The sequence below is a fragment of the Phyllobates terribilis genome, unplaced genomic scaffold (assembly GCF_046119375.1).
Source record: "Phyllobates terribilis strain yellow unplaced genomic scaffold, ASM4611937v1 Scaffold_1__5_contigs__length_1240528914, whole genome shotgun sequence".
NCBI lineage: Eukaryota > Metazoa > Chordata > Amphibia > Anura > Dendrobatidae > Phyllobates > Phyllobates terribilis.
Genome location: NW_027362761.1, coordinates 486,149,149 through 486,162,092, shown reverse-complemented (window position 1 = coordinate 486,162,092; position 12,944 = coordinate 486,149,149).

Here is a 12,944-nt window from a genome sequence, read left to right as displayed (position 1 = left end):
CCTGAGAGCACACAGAATAATGTACACCCTGTCCTAGGAGCTTACAATCTAATATACAATATACAGGCTGCTCCTGAGAGCACACAGAATAATGTACACCCTGTCCTAGGAGCTTACAATGTAACATACAGTATACAGGCTGCTCCTGAGAGCATACAGAATAATCAACACCCTGTCTTAGGAGCTTACACTCTAATATACAATATACAGGCTGCTCCTGAGAGCATACAGAATAATGTACACCCTGTCCTAGGAGCTTACACCCTAATATACAATATACAGGCTGCTCCTGAGAGCATGCAGAATAATGTACACCCTGTTCTAGGAGCTTACACTCTAATATACAATATACAGGCTGCTACTGAGAGCATACAGAATAATCTACACCCTGTCCTAGGAGTTTACACCCTAATATGCAATATACAGGCTGCTCCTGAGAGCATACAGAATAATCTACACCCTGTCCTAGGAGCTTACACTCTAATACACAATATACAGGCTGCTCCTCAGAGCATTCAGAATAATGTACACCCTGTCCTAGGAGCTTGCACTCTAATATACAATATACAGGCTGCTCCTGAGAGCATACAGAATAATCTACACCCAGTCCTAGCAGTTTACAATCTAATATACAATATACAGGCTGCTCTTGAGGGCATACAGAATAATCTACACCCTGTTTTAGGAGCTTACACTCTAATATACAATATACAGGCTGCTCCTGAGAGCATATAGAATAATCTACACCCTGTCCTAGGAGATTACACTCTAATATACAATATACAGGCTGCTCCTGAGAGCATACAGAATAATGTACACCCTGTCCAAGGAGCTCACACCCTAATATACAATATACAGGCTGCTCCTGAGGGCATACAGAATAATCTACACCCTGTCCTAGGAGCTTGTACTCTAATATACAATATACAGGCTGCTACTGAGGGCATACAGAATAATCTACACCCTGTCCTAGGAGCTTACACTCTAATATACAATATACAGGCTGTTCCTGAGAGCATTCAGAATAAGGTACACTCTGTCCTAGGAGCTTACACTCTAATATACAATATACAGGCTGCTCCTGAGAGCATCCAGAATAATCTACACCCTGTCCTAGGAGCTTACACTCTAATATACAAGATACAAGCTGCTCCTGAGAGCATTCAGAATAATGTACACCCTGTCCTAGGAGCTTGCACTCTAATATACAATATACAGGCTGCTCCTGAGAGCATACAGAATAATCTACACCCTGTCCTAGCAGTTTACAATCTAATATACAATATACAGGCTGCTCTTGAGGGCATACAGAATAATCTACACCCTGTTTTAGGAGCTTACACTCTAATATACAATATACAGGCTGCTCCTGAGAGCATATAGAATAATCTACACCCTGTCCTAGGAGCTTGCACTCTAATATACAATATACAGGCTGCTCCTGAGAGCATACAGAATAATCTACACACAGTCCTAGCAGTTTACAATCTAATATACAATATACAGGCTGCTCTTGAGGGCATACAAAATAATCTACACCCTGTTTTAGGAGCTTACACTCTAATATACAATATACAGGCTGCTCCTGAGAGCATATAGAATAATCTACACCCTGTCCTAGGAGTTTACACTCTAATATACAATATACAGGCTGCTCCTGAGAGCATACAGAATAATGTACACCCTGTCCAAGGAGCTCACACCCTAATATACAATATACAGGCTGCTCCTGAGGGCATACAGAATAATCTACACCCTGTCCTAGGAGCTTGTACTCTAATATACAATATACAGACTGCTACTGAGGGCATACAGAATAATCTACACCCTGTCCTAGGAGCTTACACTCTAATATACAATATACAGGATGTTCCTGAGAGCATTCAGAATAAGGTACACTCTGTCCTAGGAGCTTACACTCTAATATACAATATACAGGCTGCTCCTGAGAGCATCCAGAATAATCTACACCCTGTCCTAGGAGCTTACACTCTAATATACAAGATACAAGCTGCTCCTGAGAGAATTCAGAATAATGTACACCCTGTCCTAGGAGCTTGCACTCTAATATACAATATACAGGCTGCTCCTGAGAGCATCCAGAATAATCTACACCCTGTCCTAGGAGCTTACACTCTAATATACAAGATACAAGCTGCTCCTGAGAGCATACAGAATAATCTACACACAGTCCTAGCAGTTTACAATCTAATATACAATATACAGGCTGCTCTTGAGGGCATACAAAATAATCTACACACAGTCCTAGCAGTTTACAATCTAATATACAATATACAGGCTGCTCTTGAGGGCATACAAAATAATCTACACCCTGTTTTAGGAGCTTACACTCTAATATACAATATACAGGCTGCTCCTGAGAGCATCCAGAATAATCTACACCCTGTCCTAGGAGCTTACACTCTAATATACAAGATACAAGCTGCTCCTGAGAGCATACAGAATAATCTACACCCTGTCCTAGCAGTTTACAATCTAATATACAATATACAGGCTCCTCTTTAGGGCATACAGAAAAATCTACACCCTGTTTTAGGAGCTTACACTCTAATATACAATATACAGGCTGCTCCTGAGAGCATACAGAATAATGTACACCCTGTCCTAGGAGCTTAGACCCTAATTTACAATATACAGGCTGCTCCTGAGAGCATACAGAATAATCTACACCCTGTCCTAGGAGTTTACACTCTAATATACAACATACAGGCTGCTCCTGAGGGCATACAGAATAATGTACACCCTGTCCTAGGAGCTTACACCCTAATATACAATATACAGGCTGCTCCTGAGGGCACACAGAATAATCTACACCCTGTCCTAGGAGCTTACACTATAATATACAATATACAGGCTGCTCCTGAGAGCATTCAGAATAATGTACACTCTGTCCTAGGAGCTTACAATCTAATATACCATATACAGGCTGCTCCTGAGAGCATCCAGAATAATCTACACCCTGTCCTAGGAGCTTACACTCTAATATACAATATACAGGCTGCTCCTGAGGGCATACAGAATAATCTACACCCTGTCCTAGGAGCTTACAATGTAACATACAGTATACATGCTGCTCCTGAGGGCATACAGAATAATGTACACCCTGTCATAGGAGCTTACAATCTAATATACAGTATACATGCTGCTCCTGAGGGCATGTAGAATAATGTACACCCTGTCCTAGGAGCTTACACTCTAACATACAATATACAAGCTGCTCCTGAGAGCATACAGAATAATCTCCACCCTGTTCTAGGAGCTTACAATTTAATATACAATATACAGGCTGCTCCTGAGAGCATACAGAATAATCTACACCCTGTCCTAGGAACTTAAAATCTAATATACAATATACAGGCTGCTTCTGAGAGCATACAGAATATCCTACACCCTGTCCTAGGAGATTACAATCCAATATACAATATACAGGCGGCTCCTGAGAGCATACAGAATAATCTACACCCTGTCCTAGGAGCTTACACTCTAATATACAATATACAGGCTGCTTCTGAGGGTATACAGAATAATGTACACCCTGTCCGAGGAGTTTACACTCTAATATACAATATACAGTCTGCTCCTGAGGGCATACAGAATAATCTACACCCTGTCCTAGGAGCTTACACTCTAATATACAATATACAGGCTGCTCCTGAGGGCATACATAATAATCTACACCCTGTCCTAAGAGATTACACTCTAATATACAATATACAGGCTGCTCCTGAGGGCATATAGAATAATCTACACCCTGTCCTAGGAGCTTACAATCTAATATACAATATACAGGCTGCTCCTGAGAGCATGCAGAATAATCTACACCCTGTCCTAAGAGCTTACACTCTAATATACAATATACAGGATGCTTCTGAGGGCATACAAAATAATCTACACCTTGTCCTAGGAGCTTACAATCTAATATACAATATACAGGCAGCTCCTGACAGCATACAGAATAATGTACACCCTGTCCTAGGAGCTTACACTATAATATACAATATACAGGCTGCTCCTGAGAGCATACAGAATAATGTACACCCTGTCCTAGGAGCTTACAATCTAATATACAATATAAAGGCTGCTCCTGAGAGCATACAGAATAATATACACCCTGTCCTAGGAGTTTACACTATAATATACAATATACAGGCTGCTCCTGAGAGCATACAGAATAATGTACACCCTGTCCTAGGAACTTACACTCTAATATACAATATACAGGTTGGTCCAGAGGGCATACAGAATAATCTACACCCTGTCCTAGGATCTTATACTCTAATATACAATATACAGGCTGCTCCTGAGAGCATACAGAATAATCTACACCCTGTCCTAGGAGCTTACACTCTAATATACAATATACAGGCTGCTCCTGAGGGCATACAGAATAATCTACACCCTTTCCTAGGAGCTTACACTCTAATATACAATATACAGGCTGCTCCTGAGGGCATAGAGAATAATGTACACCCAGCCCTAGGAGCTTACACTCTAATATACAATATACAGGCTGCTCCTGAGAGCATACAGAATAATGTTCACCCTGTCTTAGGAGCTTACACTCCAATATACAATATACAGGCTGCTCCTGAGGGCATACAGAATATTGTACACCCTCTCCTAGGAGCTTACAATCTAATTTACAATATACAGGCTGCTCCTGAGAGCATACAGAATAATGTACACCCTGTCCTAGGAGCTTACACTATAATATACAATATACAGGCTGCTCCTGAGAGCATAGAGAACAATGTACACCCTGTCCTAGGAGCTTACAATCTAATATACAGTATACATGCTGCTCCTGAGGGCATACAGAATAATGTACACCCTGTTCTAGGAGCTTACAATCTAATATACAATATACAAGCAGCTCCTGACAGCATACAGAATAATGTACACCCTGTCCTAGGAGCTTACACTATAATATACAATATACAGGCTGCTCCTGAGAGCATACAGAATAATGTACACCCTGTCCTAGGAGCTTACAATCTAATATACAATATACAGGCTGCTCCTGAGAGCATACAGAGTAATGTACACCCTGTCCTAGGAACTTACACTCTAATATACAATATACAGGTTGCTCCAGAGGGCATACAGAATAATCTACACCTTGTCCTAGGAGCTAATACTCTAATATACAATATACAGGCTGCTCCTGAGAGCATAGAGAATAATCTACACCCTGTCCTAGGAGCTTATACTCTAATATACAATATACAGGCTGCTCCTGAGAGCATACAGAATAATGTACACTCTGTCCTAGGAGCTTACACTCTAATATACAATATACCGGTTGCTCCTGAGAGCATACAGAATAATGTACACCCTGTCCTAGCAGCTTACACTCTAATATACAATATACAGTCTGCTCCTGAGAACATACAGAATATCCTACACCCTGTCCTAGAAGTTTACAATCTAATATGCAATATACAGGCTGCTCCTGAGAGCATACAGAATAATCTACACCCTGTCCTAGTAGCTTACACTCTAATATACAATATACAGGCTGCTTCTGAGGGCACACAGAATAATCTACGCCCTGTCCTAGGAGCTTACAATCTAATATGCAATATACAGGCTGCTTCTGAGGGCATACAGAATAATGCACACCCTGTCCTAGGAGCTTACAATCTAATATGCAATATACAGTCTGCTTCTGAGGGCATACAGAATAATCTACGCCCTGTCCTAGGAGCTTACAATCTAATATACAATATACAGTCTGCTCCTGAGGGCATACAGAATAATCTACACCCTGTCCTAGGAACTTACACTCTAATATACAATATACAGGCTGCTTCTGAGGGCATACATAATAATCTACGCCCTGTCCTAAGAGATTACACTCTAATATACAATATACAGACTGCTCCTGAGAGCATACAGAATAATGTACACCCTGACCTAGGAGCTTACACTCTAATATACAATATATAGGCTGCTTCTGGGAGCATACAGAATAATGTACACACTGTCCTATGAGCTTACAATCTAATATACAATATATAGGCTGCTCCTGAGAGCATACAAAATAATGTACACCCTGTCCTAGGAGCTTACAATCTAATATACAATATACAGGCTGCTCCTGAGAGCATACAGAATAGTGTACACCCTGTCCTAGGAGCTTACAATCTAATATACAATATATAGGCTGCTCCTGAGAGCATACAGAATAATGTACACCCTGTCTTAGGAGCTTACACTCTAATATACAACATACAGACTGCTCCTGAGAGCATACAGAATAATGTACACCCTGACCTAGGAGCTTACACTCTAATATACAATATACAGGCTGCTCCTGAGAGCATACAGAATAATGTACACCCTGTACTAGGAGCTTACAATCTAATATACAATATACAGGCTGCTCCTGAGAGCATACAGAATAATGTACACCCTGTCCTAGGAGCTTACACTCTAATATACAATATACAGGCTGCTCCTGAGGGCATACAGAATAATCTACACTCTGTCCTGGGAGCTTACAATCTAATATACAATATACAGGCTGCTCCTGAGAGCATACAGAATAATCTACACCCTGTCCTAGGAGCTTACAATCTAATATACAATATACAGGCTGCTCCTGAGAGCATACAGAATAATCTACACCCTGTCCTCGGAGCTTACAATCTAATATACAATATACAGGCTGCTCCTGAGGGCATACAGAATAATCTACACCCTGTCCTAGGAGCTTACACTCTAATATACAATATCCAGATGTAGTTTACCGGGGGTGGCTGCAGTGGAGCGGGGTCACAGAAGGCAGTGTAGCTGCTTCAGGAGGCCGATGTCGGCGGGTCCTGGGCTCTCATAAGATGTTGGTGCCGGTGAGCAGAGTCCCCTTCCCTATTGATTGCCCTGCAATGGGCTTTCGAAAAAAAAGCCACTGGAGGAGGCGCATGTGTCTCCTGAGATCTCAATCTGCGCGTCCGCTGCCTCCAGCGGCCATTTTCCCAAAGCCCACTGCAGGGCAATCAATAGGAAAGGGGACTCTGCTCACCAGCACCCGACATCTTATGAGAGCCCAGGGCCCGCAGTATCGCCCCACTCCTGCCGCCGCTGGCCCCCTGAAGCAACGGCCCTGCCTCCTGTGACCCTGCTCCACAGCCGCCCCCCTGGTAACCTACCGTTAATTAGACTATAAGAGGCACCACCATTTTATTTTAAAAATTATTTTCCACCTCAAAATTTGGGGTGAGTCTTATGGTCCGGTGCGTCTTACAGTCTGCAAAATATGGCAATGGCAATACAAGTCTATGGGTCCATGAAAAAATTGGACCGCACTTTGATGACATCTGAGTGCGGTCCGATTTTCACCAACTGACAGAAGGGAGAAGGTGATAAACCTTTTTTTTCTCATCTCCACGTCGGAGAAAAACTGATGCCGCTCTGATCAAAGTCTGATCAGAGTCTGTAACTCTATTACGCCAGTAGCCGTTGCTTCAATTCTGCTCATGATCTCCTGTGGTTCCAGTCCTGGTCCTCTGGTCAAGCTACTACGTTCTCCGTTGTTTCTGCTCGGCCATCCTGCTGCGCCACCGTCATCTGTCCGTGCTTCATTACAGCTGCTCATCTGAACTAGATGAGACAGAACACCTATCATTACAAAAAAGAGGATTCAATGATAGGTCCTATTTAAGGAATCATCCTGATACACAACAGAGAACACCTCACTCAGATGTTTGCTGAGATTTTTTAGGGGTAAATGTTGCAGTTCTAAACTTCACCACAAACTCCACACAGCTACACAATGTGTGAATGGGGCCTTAGTGTTCAGTGAACAGCTGCCTACCTGGACTTGTCTTCCTCAAGCTGCTGCCTCCAGGACACAAGATGGTTCAGGATTAGAACTTTATACATTCTGTACCAATGTGATGTCATGTGATATCTATGATGTCATGTGCCCTGTGATGCCATGTGATATCTATGATGTCATGTGTCCTGTGATGTCATAATATCTGCCACTGCTGTGTTATGTATCAAGTTTCCAACATCAAGGAAGAGTTGAATTAATAAAATAAAATCACAGGCTGCAAATAACCACCGGCCTCATTTTTAATTGAGTTATGACGCACGTTATAACCTAAACATTTCCACCCTTTTATTCTAATCCACATCACCTACTGCTCTATGACCTAAAGGAAAACACCGGACGCCATACTGCAAATCCTGATCACGATAAACCGTCAGTTCCTGGTCACCCCCGGTCCAACACGACCAAGAGAGCTGACAATGGAGAACTGCAGCGGTCTGCAATTACATTTATGATATGAAAACGTTATGTTTTGACATTAATGGCAAAGCTACCAAAAAATGGAACCAAATGGAGTGGTATCAACTGGCCGACCCCTTTCAATATGCTTTTATTAGAGCACATAGGTGTCATAGAGGGCTAAACCAGCCGATTGCTGAGGGTCTTCAAGACCTCTGACAGATGATCAGTTGATCGCCAGCGAGTCCTCATTTAGGGAAGGGGTTGTACAGATTGGTAACCCCTGTTAGACCGGGCTCACACTGTCTTACTAAAGCACCCAAATGTGCAGATTTTCCTTGGAATCTGGTCAATAACATTTTTTTTTCAATCATAGAATCATTATAACAATCACAGCACAGGACACAGGATCCAGCGCTTTCTGCTGAGATTTTCAGGTGAATGATGCAGTTCTGAATCCCACCACTAACCCCCCATCTATACAATGTATGAGTGAGGACGTAAGTGAGGAGATCCCTACCTGGACTTGTTCCCTTCAAGCTGTCCGGCTCTAATGAAACAAGATGGCTCCGGTGTTACACTCTGTACATTCTACACCAATTGTGATGTCACACGATGTCTATGATGTTTATGTGCTTTGTGATGTCATCAAAACTGCCTGTTTAACCCCTTCCAATCCAATGACATACTTTGATTTTGTGAACAGGTTAATTGGATGCAATAGCGCAGACAATGAAGGGACAATAGTAATCATCCAAAACTATTTATTTTTCTACCACTAAAGGAAATCTAACTATAGGGACACACACATATAATATATATATTATATATATATATATATATATATATATATATTATATATATATTATATATATAATATGTATATATATATTATCTATATATATTATAATATATATATTATATTTATATATATTATAATATATATATATATATATATATATATATATATAACAGAATATAACTCCAAGTAAATCAAACTTCTGTGAAATCAAACTGTCCACTTAGGAAGCAACACTGATTGACAATCAATTTCACATGCTGTTGTGCAAATGGAATAGACAATAGATGGAAATTATTGGCAATTATCAAGACACTGTGGCAAGAAGGTTTGCTGTGTCTGTCAGCGTAGTGTCCAGAGGCTGGAGGCGCTACCAGGAGACAGGCTAGTACACCAGGAGACGTGGAGGGGGCCGTAGGAGGGCAACAACCCAGCAGCAGGACCGCTACCTCCGCCTTTGTGCAAGGAGGAACAGGAGGAGCACTGCCAGAGCCCTGCAAAATGACCTCCAGCAGGCCAAAAATGTGCATGTGTCTGTACAAACGGTTAGAAACTGACTCCATGAGGGTGGTATGAGGGCCCGACGTCCACAGATGGGGGTTGTGCTCACAGCCCAACACCGTGCAGGACGCTTGGCATTGGCCACAGAACACCAGGATTGGCAAAGTCGCCACTGGCGCCCTGTGCTCTTCACAGATGAAAGCAGGTTCACACTGAGCACATGTGACATACGTGACAGAGTTTGGAGACGCCATGGAGAGCAAACTGCTGCCTGCAACATCCTTCAACATGACCTGTTTGGCAGTGGGTCAGTAATGGTGTGGGGTGGCATTTCTTTGGAGGGCCGCACAGCCCTCCATGTGCTCACCAGAAGTAGCCTGACTGCCATTAGGTACCGAGATGAGATCCTCAGACCCCTTGTGAGACCATATGCTGGTGCGGTTGGCCCTCGGTTCCTCCTAATGCAGGACAATGCCAGACCTCATGTGGCTGGAGTGTGTCAGCAGTTCCTGCAAGATGAAGGCATTGAAGCTATGGGCTGGCCCGCCCGTTCCCCAGACCTGAATCCGATTGAGCACATCTGGAACATCATGTCTCGCTCCATCCACCAACATCACGTTGCACCACAGACTGTCCAGGAGTTGGCAGATGCTTTAGTCCAGGTCTGGGAGAAGATTCCACAGGAGACCATCCGCAACCTCATCAGGAGCATGCCCAGGCATTGTAGGGAGGTCATACAGGCACATGGAGGCCACACACAATACTGAGCCTCATTTTGACTTGTTTTAAGGACATTACATCAAAGTTGGACCAGCCTGTAGTGTGTTTTTCCACTTTAATTTTGGGGGTGACTTCAAATTCAGGCCTCCATTGGTTAATAAATTTGATTTCCATTGATGATTTTTGTGTGATTTTGTTGTCAGCACATTCAACTTTGTACAGAACAAAGTATTCAATGAGAATATTTTATTCATTCAGATCTAGGATGTGTTATTTGAGTGTTCCCTTTATTTTTTTAAGCAGTGTATATATATATACACACTGCTTTCAGCAGTATATATATATATATATATATATACACTGCTCAAAAAAATAAAGGGAACACTCACTGTCACGTCTGTCACATGTGCTCAGTGTGAATCAAGGGCGCCAGTGGCGACTTTGCTATTCCTGGTGTTCTGTGGCAAATGCAAGCATCCTGCACGGTGTTGGGCTGTGAGCACAACCCCCATCTGTGGATGTCCGGCCCTCATACCACCTTTATGGAGTCGGTTTCTAACCGTTTGTGCAGACATATGCACATTTGTGGCCTGCTGGAGGTCATTTTGCAGGGTTCTGGCAGTGATCCTCCTGTTCCTTCTTGCACAAAGGCGGAGGTAGCGGTCCTGCAGCTGGGTTGTTGCCCTCCTTCAGCCCCCTCCACGTCTCCTGGTAGGGCCTCCAACCTCCGGACACTACGCTGACAGACACAGCAAACCTTCTTGCCACAGCTCGCATTGATGTGCCATCCTGGATGAGCTGCACTACCTGGGCAACTTCTGTGGGTTGCAGAGTCCGTCTCCTGCTACCACGACTGTGAAAGCACAACCAACATTCAAAAGTGACCAAAACATCAGCCCGAAAGCTTTAGTACGGAGATCTGGTCTGTGGTCCCCACCTGCAGAACCACTCCTTTATTGAGGGTGTTTTGATAATTGCGAATAATTTCCATCTATTGTCTATTCCATTTGCACAACAGCATGTGAAATTGATTGTCAATCAGTGTTGCTTCCTAAGTGGACAGTTTGATTTACTTGGAGTTATATTCTGTTGTTTAAGTGTTCCCTTTATTTTTTTGAGCAGTATATATATATATATATATATATATATATATATATATATATATATATATATATATATATATAAATACAGTACAGACCAAAAGTTTGGACACTTCTTCTCATTTAAAGATTTTTCTGTATTTTCATGACTATGAAAATTGTACATTCACACTGAAGGCATCAAAACTATGAATTAACACATGTGGAATTATATACTTAGCAAAAAAGTGTGAAACAACTGAAAATATGTCTTATATTCTAGGTTCTTCAAAGTAGCCACCTTTTGCTTTGATGACTGCTTTGCACACTCTTGGCATTCTCTTGATGAGCTTCAAGAGGTAGTCACCGGAAATGGTTTTCACTTCACAGGTGTGCCCTGTCAGGTTTAATAAGTGGGATTTCTTGCCTTATAAATGGGGTTGGGACCATCAGTTGTGTTATGCAGAAGTCAGGTGGATACACAGCTGATAGTCCTACTGAATAGACTGTTAGAATTTGTGTTATGGCAAGAAAAAAGTAGCTAAGTAAAGAAAAACGAGTGGCCATCATTACTTTAAGAAATGAAGGTCAGTCAGTCCAAAAAATTGGGAAAACTTTGAAAGTGTCCCCAAGTGCAGTTGCAAAAACCATCAAGCGCTACAAAGAAACTGGCTCACATGAGGACCGCCCCAGGAAAAGAAGACCAAGAGTCACCTCTGATTCTGAGGATAAGTGTATCCGAGTCACCAGCCTCAGAAAGGTTAACAGCAGCTCAGATTAGAGACCAGGTCAATGCCACACAGAGTTCTAGCAGCAGACACATCTCTACAACAACTGTTAAGAGGAGACTTTGTGCAGCAGGCCTTCATGGTAAAATAGCTGCTAGGAAACCACTGCTAAGGACAGGCAACAAGTAGAAGAGACTTGTTTGGGCTAAAGAACACAAGGAATGGACATTAGACCTGAGCTTTGGTCTGATGAGTCCAAATTTGAGATCTTTGTTTCCAACCACCGTGTCTTTGTGCGACGCAGAAAAGGTGAACGGATGGGGATTTATTCAAAATTGAAGGCATACTGAACCAGCATGGCTACCACAGCATCTTGCAGCGACATGCTATTCCATCTGGTTTGCGTTTAGTTGGACCATCATTTATTTTTCAACAGGACAATGACCCCAAACACACCTCCAGGCTGTGTAAGGGCTATTTGACCAAGAAGGAGAGTGATGGGGTGCTACGCCAGATGACCTGGCCTCCACAGTCACCAGACCTGAACCCAATCGAGATGGTTTGGGGTGAGCTGGAGTGAAGGCAAAAGGGCCAACAAGTGCTAAGCATCTCTGGGAACTCCTTCAAGATTGTTGGAAGACCATTTCCGGTGACTACCTCTTGAAGCTCATCAAGAGAATGCCAAGAGTGTGCAAAGCAGTCATCAAAGCAAAAGGTGGCTACTTTGAAGGACCTAGAATATAAGACATATTTTCAGTTGTTTCACACTTTTTTGTTAAATATATAATTCCACATGTGTTAATTCATAGTTTTGATGCCTTCAGTGTGAATGTACAATTTTCATAGTCATGAAAATACAG